This window comes from Neofelis nebulosa, chromosome X (genome assembly GCF_028018385.1).
Source record: "Neofelis nebulosa isolate mNeoNeb1 chromosome X, mNeoNeb1.pri, whole genome shotgun sequence".
Lineage (NCBI taxonomy): Eukaryota > Metazoa > Chordata > Mammalia > Carnivora > Felidae > Neofelis > Neofelis nebulosa.
In genome coordinates this window covers 83466170-83477402 of record NC_080800.1, presented here as the reverse complement: position 1 = coordinate 83477402, position 11233 = coordinate 83466170, and positions in this window count along the sequence as shown.

Below are 11233 nucleotides of genomic sequence, written 5' to 3'. Positions count from 1 at the left end.
TATTGAATTAGCCTTTCATTCTTGGAATAAATCCCACTTGGGGAGAGAGTGAGAGTGAGAGAGAGATAGAGTGAGAAAGAGAGAGAGATTTAATCTGGTAATATGAGGGATACTAGTCTTAGTTTTCTTTATTTGTACTATATTTCTCTGGTTTGGTTGTTGTAAAATGAGTTGGAACAGATTTCTTCCTCTTCTGTATTAGTTTTCTATTGCTGCCATAAAACATTACCACAAACTTAGTATATTACTTTAAATATAAAGGTTTTATATTATTTCACAATTATCTAGGTCAGAAGTCCGACATAGGTCTCATTTGCAAAAAATAATGATGTTGGCAGAACTGTAGTCCTTTCTGGAGGCTCTAGGGAAACATCTCTTTCTTTGCTCTAAAGAATTAAATTATGTTTATGCTTTCTATTTCTTTGCTCATAATTTCAGGTTTAATTAGTTTTTTTAAGTTTATTTATTTTTAAGAGAGAGAGAGAGAGAGCACAAGCAGGTGGGGGCAGAGAGAAGGAGAGACAGAATCCCAAGCAGGCTTCATGCCGTCAGCACAGAGCACCATGCGGGGCTTGAACTCATGAACTGTGAGATCATGACATGAACTGAGATCAAGAGTCAGATGCCTAACCCACTGAGCCACCCAGGTGTCCATAATCACTCCCTTTAAAAGGAGAAAGATTTATATGGCTGTTAACAAGTTAAAGTCAGAGAAATTCAAAGCATGATAATGCTTGGATGTATTACCATTGCTGGCTTTGAAAGTGGCATGGACCAAATGCAAGGATATCAGAGAAACCTCTAGCAGCTGAGAGCAATGCCCTGTCAAAAGTCAGTGAGGAAAAGTAAGCAAGGGTATGGGGACATTAATCCTACCACTTCAAGAGATTGAATTCTCCCAACCACCTGAATAAAGTTTGAAGGGGATTCTTCCCCCTGACCCTCCAGATAAGAGGCTAGAACAGTCAACACCTTCATTTTAACCTCATGAGATCCTAAACAGGAAACTAGCCAAGTCCTCCCAGACTATTGAGCTATAGAACTGAGAGTTAATAAAGAGATGTTGTTTTAAGCTGCTGAATTCACGACAATATGCTACAGTAGTAGAAAATGAATATAACCACAAACATTTTGTATACATTTCCCACAAAGACATTTTCCTACATAACCACAGTATAAATATCAAAATAAGAAAATTAACACTGATGATATACTACTACCATCTAAACTCAGGCCTCAATAATTTTTTGCCAGTTATTCAACAATATCTTTTATAGCAAAATGAGATTCTAGTTCAGAATCACCTGTTACATTTTGCTTTCAGATCTCTTTATTATCCTTCAGTATAGAATATACCCTCCATTTTTTTCTTGACTTTCATGAATCTGTAAGTTCATGAAGCTACAAGTCCAGTTATTTTCTACAGTGTCTTTCAGTTTGATTTTGCCTGATCATTCTTCTAGAATGGATTCATGTTATGCATCTTTGGCAGGAATATCACAGAAGCATTGCTTTGGTGTGCTGTTTATCCTATCAGGTGACACAATTTCAATTTGTTCCATTACTTACAATGTCTTCTTTGACCATTTGTTTAAGGTGGTGACTTCCAGGCCATTCCAGTGTCTTTTCCCTTTGTAATTATTAAATATTTTATGGGTAGGTATTTTGAAACTATCTAAATGTTTATTTTTAGATTTATTTACTTAGATACTGAATCATATTTTATTTTTTTGATCCAATGGATTACACTATCTTCTATCATTATTTAATTTGATACTCATATTGTCCTTTATTTGATTTGTAGGAGCCTGTTAATACCAGCTTATATGTCCTTTTGGTATGCCATCATTTTTTTGCCACTTTGCTTTCTGGCATTGCAATATGTTCCAGGCTCATTATGTTCTTTACCTACCACAACCATGTAATCAGCCATTTCTCCAAGGAGTTCTTATTATTTTTATTCAATAATAGTATTTAAAAGACACAATATGGACACTAGGTCTGTTTCTTTCTATTGGCATACTGGGCCCCTGGGCTCTCTCACTGGAAAGAATTAGGCAATATTTGTATATACATGTACACACACAGACTTAGGTACTCACACTTATATGCATTTACACACTTACATGTATATTTCTATATTTCTGTATCTTTATCAATTGAGAGCCATATAGGTATCCTCTTCAGATTACTAGCAGGCTTCTGCATGGACATGTTTCTCACCCTGCTCAGATCTGAAATCCTGCTCAAGTCTGCCACATATTGCCTCCACATGGACACTCTCTTCAACCAAATAAAAAGAACCCAATGCTCCTCACCTGGATAGTTTCCTACCTAGGAAGCTCTCTTTACAGTCTTAGGCTCTAAATCTTTACAATGAGTCTCTCTCCAAGGTTGCCCAGGTTGGATGTCTTCTTCACCCTGCTCAGGCCAATATAACTCTGTTCTCTCCTCTGGCAAAAACACCTATCTTCCTTTTCCCTATCTAATGGTGTTAGAACTGAATTGTCCAGGAAGAGAAGGGAAGGGCTGAGGAAAAGGAAAACAAATATATATTTTTGTTAAATAAAGTCATCAAATTTTTATTCATCATAATAAATGTACTCTTTAAAACCCATCACCTATTTCAGCCATCCTTCCATCCAATTCTCCTCTAGTAACCACCAGTTTCTTCTCTACAGTTAAGAGTCTGTTTCTTGGTTTCTCTCTCTCTCTCTCTCTCTCTCTCTCTCTCTCTCTCTCTCTCCCTCTCTTATTTGATTATTTGTTTTTGTTTCCTAAATCCCACATATTAGTGAGATCATATGGTGTTTGTCTTTCTTTGACTGACTTATTTTCCTTAGGATAATCCTCTGTAGCCATGTTGTTACAAATGGTAAGATTTTATCCTTTTTAAAATTTTTAAATGTTTATTTATTCTTGAGAGAGAGAGACAGAAGAGTGTAAGCAGGGGAGGAGCAGAGAGAGATGGAGACACAGAATCTGAAGCAGGCTCCAGGCTCTGAGCTGAGAGCCCAACATGGAGCTTGAACCCACAAACCATGAGATCATGACCTAAGCTGAAGTCAGACATCCAACTGACTGAGCCACCCAGGCACCCCAAGATTTTGTTCTTTTTTGTGGCTGAAAATTATTCCATTCTCTCTATATAAACACCACTTCTTTATTCATTCATCAGTCAGTGCACACATGGGCTGCTTCCATAATTTGACTATTGTAAGTAATCTGCTATAAACATAAAGGTGCATGTATCCTGTTGAATTAGTGTTTTTGTATTTTTTGGGTAAATACCCAGTAGTGTGGTTACTGGATCATAGAGCAGTTGTATTTTTAACTTTTGAAGAAACTCCACACTGTTTTCCACAGTGGTGGCACCATTTTGCATTCCCACCAACAGTGTAAGAGGGTTCTTTTTTTCTCCTCATCCTCACCAACACTTCCTATTTCTTGTGGGGTTTTTTTCTATTTTAGCCATTCTGACAAGTGTAAGGTGATATCTCATTGTAGTTTTGACTTGCATTTCCCTGATGATTATTGATGTTGAGGATCTTTTCATGTGTCTGTTGGCTATCTCTATGTCTTCTTTGTTCATGTCTTCTGCCCATTTTTCAATTGGGTTATTTGTTTTTTGGGTCTTGAGTTGTATCAATTCTTTATATATTTAGGATACTAACTCTTTAATGGGTATGTCATTTGAAAATATATTCTCCCATTCAGTAGGTTGCCTTTTTGTTTTGGTGATTGTTTCCTTCACTGTGTAGAAACTTTTTATATTGATGTAATTCCAAAAGTTTATTTTTGCTTTTGTTACCCTTGCCTCAGCAGACCTACCTAGAAAAATGTTGCTATGGTTGATGTCATAGAAATTACTACCTGTGCTCTCTTCAAGGATTTTTGTGGTTTCAGGTCTCACATTGTTCTTTAATCCATTTTTTTTAACTCTTTTTAATGTTTATTTATTTTTGAGGGAATAGAGTGTGAGCAGGGAGGGGAAGAGAGAGAGGGAGACACAGAATCTGAAGCAGGCTCCAGGCTCTGAGCTTTCATCACAGAGCCAGAAACGGAGTTCGAACTCATGGACCATGGGATAATGACCCGAGCTGAAGTTGTATGCTTAACTGACTGAGCCACCCAGGCGCCTCAGTCTTTAATCCATTTTGAGTTTATTTTTGTGTATGGTAAGAGAAAGTGGCTTAGTTTCATTCTTGTATGTAGCTTTTCAATTTTTCCCAACACCATTGTTCGAAGAGACTGTATTTTTCTCATTGTATATTCATTCCTCCTTTGTCAAAGATTAATTGACCATATAATATTGAGTTTATTTCTATTTTTCTAATATTCTATTTGATTGATCTATTTTTATGCCAGTACCATACAGTTTTAATTACTACCATTTTCAATAATATAACTTGAAGTCTGGAATTGTGATACCTCCAGCTTTGCTTTTCTTTTTCAAGGTTCCTTTGGCTATTTGGGATCTTTTGTGGTTTTATACAAATTTTAAGATTGTTTGTCCTAGTTTGGTGGAAAATGCTGTTGGCATTTTATTTTTTTATTTTTTTTTTAATTTTTTTTCAACGTTTTTTATTTATTTTTGGGACAGAGAGAGACAGAGCATGAACGGGGGAGGGCAGAGAGAGAGGGAGACACAGAATCAGAAACAGGCTCCAGGCTCCGAGCCATCAGCCCAGAGCCTGACGCGGGGCTCGAACTCACGGACCGCGAGATCGTGACCTGGCTGAAGTCGGACGCTCAACCGACTGCGCCACCCAGGCGCCCCGCTGTTGGCATTTTAATAGGGATTACACTAAATGTGTAGATTACTTTGGGTAGTATATACATTTTAACAATACAGTAAAACCTTGGTTTGCAAGCATAATTCATTCCAGAAACATGTTTGTAATACAAAGCACTTGCATAACAAAGCAAATTTCCCTATAAGAAATATAATACACAGTAATAAAAAAATACAAAATATAAAAAATAACAAATTAAACTACATTTACCTTTGAAAAGCTTTGTGGCTGATGTGAGGGGGACAAGACAGAGGAGGGTTATTGTGTATGATGAATTTCACTACCACTAACGTAATCACCGTTATCTATTGGCTCAATGGAATCTTTTTATTTTCATGCAACTTTAACAAGGAATCTATCCAATGACACTTCCTTTTGTCTCTTTTTTAGGATTTCATGGAAATGTGACATTGCTATGACGATCACCCAAAATCCTGCAGCGAGAGAGAGAAAGAGAGAGAGAGAGAAGAACAGTTGTGATCAGAACAAGTTGTGATCATGTGATGTTTGGCATCACGTATTAGTCCTATTGCAAGACATCGCTCATTTATCAAATTAAAATTTATTAGAAATGTTTGCTCGTCTTGCAGAACACTCACAGAACAAGTTACTTACAATCCAAAGTTTTCCTGTATTTGTTCTTCCAATCCATGAGCATAGAATGTCTTTCCATTTCTTTATGTGGTTTTGAATTTCTTTCATCAGTGTTTTGTAGTTTTCAGAGTAGAAGACTTTCACCTCTTTGGTTAAGTTTATTCCTAGATATTTTATTGTCTTGGCGCAATTATAAATGAAATTGTTTTCTTAATCTCACTTTCCACTCCTTCATGGAAACGCAACAGATTTCTGTATAAGAATGCAACAGATTTCTGTAAATTAATTTTGTATGCTGCAAATTTACTGAATTCACTTATCAATTTTAGTAATTTTTTGGTGAAGTCTTTAGGATTTTCTATATTGAGTATCATGTCATCTGCAAATAGTAAAAGTTTTACTTCTTCTTTACCAATTTGGATGCCTTTTATTTCTTTATGTTGTCTGATTGCTTTGGTTAGGACTTCTAGTACTGTATTGAATAAAAGTGCTAAGAGTGGACATAGTTGTGTTGTGACTGACCTTAGGGGAAAAGCTCTAAGTTTTTCCCTACTGAGTATGATGTTCACTGTGGGTTTTTCATATAAGGCCTTTATTATGTTGAGATATATTCCCTCTAGACCTACTCTGTTGAGGGGTTTTATCACGAATGGATGTTGTACCTTGTTGAATGCTTTGTCTGACTCTATTGAAATGATCATATGGTTTTTATCCTTTCTTTTATTGATGTGACATATCATGTTGATTGTTTCATGAATATTGAACCACCCTCTTAATTCTTTTTTATTATTGAATTGTATGAATACATTACCAATCTAAAACTATAAAATATGTTGTGTTTAAGTTAAACTCAAATGTAAATGGAGCTTATGTGCTGTGAAATTGTTCAGGACACAGCACCTGATCACAAAACAAGCACTTTCTTCATAAGCAGGTGGGGGTATCTTCTGCCAATAATTCCATTAATATGATGTTAATGTTGCCTCTGACTACATGTAAGCAGAATAAGCAGAAGAGGAGTCAGTAAAACTTCTGCTCCCAACTTCGTGTGGGCAGAAAGGTGTAGTTGTAAGCCAATAAACAAATAGCTTCTTCGGAGCTTCCAAGATTTCTGGAGATGCACAATTTAAACATTAACAGAAGTCACTTAGGCAGAGTGAGGGTGGGCCCCTGACTGTTACCCTAGCACCTAACTTCCTGAGAAAGTAGCCCCTGCCATCCACACACATACTGGAAAGAGGAAGAAGACAGACTATCCATTGTTAAGGACCATAAGAGTGGTTGAGACTCCATGTGCCTCAATGCCCATCAATGACAAAGATGGGAGAGTTCACTTCCAAGTAGCACGGTCTCAGATGCTGTGTTGTCAGTGCTAGGCCTTGAGGAATGAGCAGTACAAGGATTTGGGAGGAAGAGGAGATCAAAAGAAGGAAGGGGAAAAATTGAACTCTAATAGTAAGCCCACTTTCATTCCTTACTATGTCTTCCTTACCAAATTAGTTTATCTTTCCTTTTATGGGTGAGAGTATTCCTGCTTTGTTTGAAAACCTGTAACAGCCTGTCTGAAGGCACCTTCCAAGGGAGACCAATTGTCTTCATTCTCTCCCCATTGCCTTCAGTCACTCATTTTCTCTAAATCTATAACCCAGCATGCCAGGTGGGGAGGGAGGACACTATAATTATAAAAAATGAAATAGCTCATACATCAGATGAATTGCAGAATTTTATACTATATATATATATATATATATATATATATATATAATAACCTATTTCAGTCACATTTTTGGTTGAGGTCTCAAGATAATTGGTTTCCACTACTGTCAAATTCCAAAGTGTAAAGCAAGGTGATGAAAACAGGTCATGCAAAGGACTTGGATGAGTACTGAGTTGGTTACCCCTAGATAACTACACATTTTTAGCCTACAAAAGACATTTGAGAGGCCAAAAAGATTGTCAGAGATTGAAGAGGATTTTTATCGAGAACTATTGGAATTTCATGAGTGCTTCCACTGTACAGAAGGATTTGCTGTTCTTCACTGTCACCTCAGTCCTAAGGCAAAAAAGTCAATGGGTCTATTCAGTGGCCCCATAACTTGTTAACACAGTAGGTATCTAACTCATCCCTGAGAAATCTAAAAGGCAAGACTAGGTAATTTTTTTGACATTTCAAGAGAAGAGCAAGAAAGAGATTTTCAACAATGGAGGACGCCCTAGAGAACCAATAAGGGAACCACACAAAGGAAGGAGTTAACTTTAGATACCTTCACAACATAGAAAGTGCCAGTACTATATGGCCATAATGGTACCAGTTATACAAAGTTATACAATTATACAATTGTTATTTCTTTTCTGCCTTAATTGAACGGAAACTGTTTTGTGACTACAACTGACAGGATGATATTTTTACTTACAGACATGCAGGGAAGTCATGGGACATACCCTAGATTTAACTCAAGGGACAGGAGAACTAGTGTGAAAAAGTAGGTTTACATAGACAGCAGGTAAAAAAAATGTTTTATTATGGTATCCCACAAATCCTACTTTTTCAATTTATTTGTTACTTCGGCAAATCTTGAAAATATGTGTGAGAATATTAAAGCTGGGAAATGGCATAATTTTAGCTACTTTTTTCAGGCATGCTTTCAATTCAGGTCCATTGCATTGCTTTTTCCTCTGATTGGAAGACTCTACCCTCAAACATCTGCCTAGATCACTCCTTTGCCTCCTTCAGATGTTTCCTCCTGAGCTTTGTCTTGTTTTTCCAACAGGAATTCAAGTTCTATGAAGACATTTTTTTTCCTCTTTTGTTTAGTGTTGTGATTCCCCAATACCTAGAACAGCACCAGGTATGTAGTACATGCTAAACAATTTGTTAAATTAATAAATTAAATTGAATTCATCAATATTTGTGCACATAGCAGAGATTCTAAATTCAATGTGTTGTCTCATGCAGCTAGCTTCTTATTGTTTGCTCAGTTGGTTGACTGAACTACGGCCTCCTGATGGATGACACAAAATGTTGGTGTATCAGAAATTGCTTAGTATGATGTAAATAGTCTAAATAGTTATGGAAAAGGGAATGTTGGAGTGTGCTTATCATGTATTACATACTCATCTACTTCCTAACTGTGTCCAAAAAATACCTAGTAAATGGAAGACCTGGGATTCAAGCTTATATTCCTTATTCTTAGATGACAAGACTGGTTGTTACGAACTTTTGTCATATGGTACCCATGCTTTATCATGCATAGGTGGAAATTAACTTCTTAATAGGGAGGGATGTTGGAAATAAAATGCTTCCCCCTTGGGCTGAGAGGCCTAGTTCTGGGAGTTACATTAATTTGCTGGTTCCCAAGTTAGCATAACACAAAGAAATGAGAAAAATATATTGAATGGCACAGATTTCTTTTCAGATTGACATGTCAACTTTGTCATATAGTAAAACACTTTTTGGTTTTTTGAGAAACTTCCATACTGTTTTTGAGAGCAGCTGCACCAGTTTGTATTCCTGATGAAATCTTGCCATGTGCAACAACGTGGATGGAACTGAAGGTTATTATGCAAAGTGAAGTAACTCAGTCAGAGAACAACAGATATCATGTTTTCTCTCATATGTGAAATTTGACAAACTTAACAGAAGACCATGGGGGAAGGGAAGAGGAAAAATAGTTTTAAACAGAGGGAGGCAAATCGTAAGAGACCCTTAAATACAGAGACCAAGTTGAGGGTTGATGGGGGGAGTGCAGGGAGAGGAAATGGGTGATGGGTATTGAGGGGGACACTTTTTGGGATAAGCACTGTGTGCTGTAATGTAAGCAATGAATATAGGAATCTACTCCTGAAGCCAAGAGAACACTGTATACACTGTATGTTAGCTAACTTGATAATAAATTATATTAAAAAAAGACTTTGGGGCACCTGGGTGGCTCAGTCGGTTAAGTGTCTGACTTCAGATCAGGTCATGATCTCACAGCTTGTGAGTTCAAGCCCCGTGTCGGGCTTTGTGCTGACAGTTCAGAGCCTGGAGTCTGCTTTGGATTCTGTGTCTTCTTCTCTCTCTACCACTTCCCCGCTCATGCTGTCTCTCTCTCCCTCGAAAATAAATAAACACTAAAAAAAAGATTTCTTTTACCTAAATATGTCCATGCTACTGTTTATATATTTTTGTTTCATTGGGAGATAATCAAACTGTTTTATTTATTAATAATAAATTATTACATCTGGTTATTGATGTTCTCCTTTTTAATACCCCAAAAGGAAACTTTATATATACCCTTTAGTAGTCAAGCCCACCCCCCACCCCCCCACCACCAGCTACCACCACTATTCTACTTTTGTATCAACAGATTTGTCTATTCTGGGCACTTCATATAAATGGAATCATATAATATGTGCCCTTTAGGTTTGGTTTTCATTTAGCATAGTGTCTTCAAAGTTTACCCACGTTGCAGCATTTATCAGGACTTCATTCCTTTTTATGTGCATTGAATATTTTGTTACAAGAATATACCACATTTTGTTTATTGATTTGTCAGTTGATGGATATTTGAGTTGTTGGCACTTTTTGCTATTATGAACATTTGTGTACAAATATTGTGAACATATGTTTTCAATTATTTTGAGTATATACCTACAAGGGAATTTCTAGGTCACATGGTAGCTCTACGTATAACTTTTGGAAGAATTGCCAAACTGTTTTCCATGGCAAGTGCATGGTTATACATTCCTATCAGCACTGTATGAAGATTATAATTCTCCACATCTTCATGAATACTTGTTATTGTTTGCTTTTTGATAATAGCCTTGCTAGTGGATGCAAAGTGTCTAAAGGACACATCTCCAGTGGTCCTGTTCTTATCTAACCTTTCTTCTGAAATTGGTCCTCCTGACTGATTTACTACTGGACCAGAGTCTGTCATTCACTTGGAAATGTTTGGCCTAATGGTCAGAAACCACTTACATTTTACATTGTTCTCTACATATGTCTTGTTACTTTCCAAATCGGTTCTTTGACCCCAGCATCCTTCTCAAATCCCCTTATCAGAAAGGACCTGAACATGTCATTTACATGAAGCTGTATTTGACTAATTGTGATGAGTGTGGGAAACTTCCAAGAATGAAAAAAGAGAGAAGATACCCTATGTGAAAGACACAGAGTTTTCAGCTTCTTTCAGGGGCCTTGTCCTTTTCCTTGACTGTTGTGACAAGACACCTATTTGTGTTTTTCCTTATAAAAACACTGTCCCTAGCTGTAGATGGTATAAATACTTATGTAAAAAGCTGCAGGGAATCTAGAATTAGCGACTAGAATTAATAAATGAATTTAGCAATGCCATAGGATATGAGATTAATATAGAAAAATAAATTGTATTCTTATGTAGTAGCAGCAACAAACAATTGAGAAATTAAATTTAAAAATTCCATATATAGCAGAAACAAAACCGATAAAATACCTAGGAGTAAATGTAACAAAATATGTCCCTAAGACCCCCATAATGACAACCACAAAACGTTGCTGGGAGAATTTAATAAGATTTATGTAAATGGAAGTCATACCATGTTCACATATTGAAACTCTATTAATATAGTTATTCTCACCAAATATATATATATATATATATATATATATATATATATATATGCAAAGCAATCCCAATAAAAATTCTTGCAAGCTTAATCTTAATTGAGGTTGTGGGAAGATGGCGGCATAGGAGGATGCTGGGTTCACTTCGTCCTGCTGATCACCTCATAGATTCCATCCATATCTGCGTAAATAACCCAGAAAACCGCCAGAAGACTAGCAGAATGGACTCTCCAGAGCCAAGTGTAGACAAGAGGCC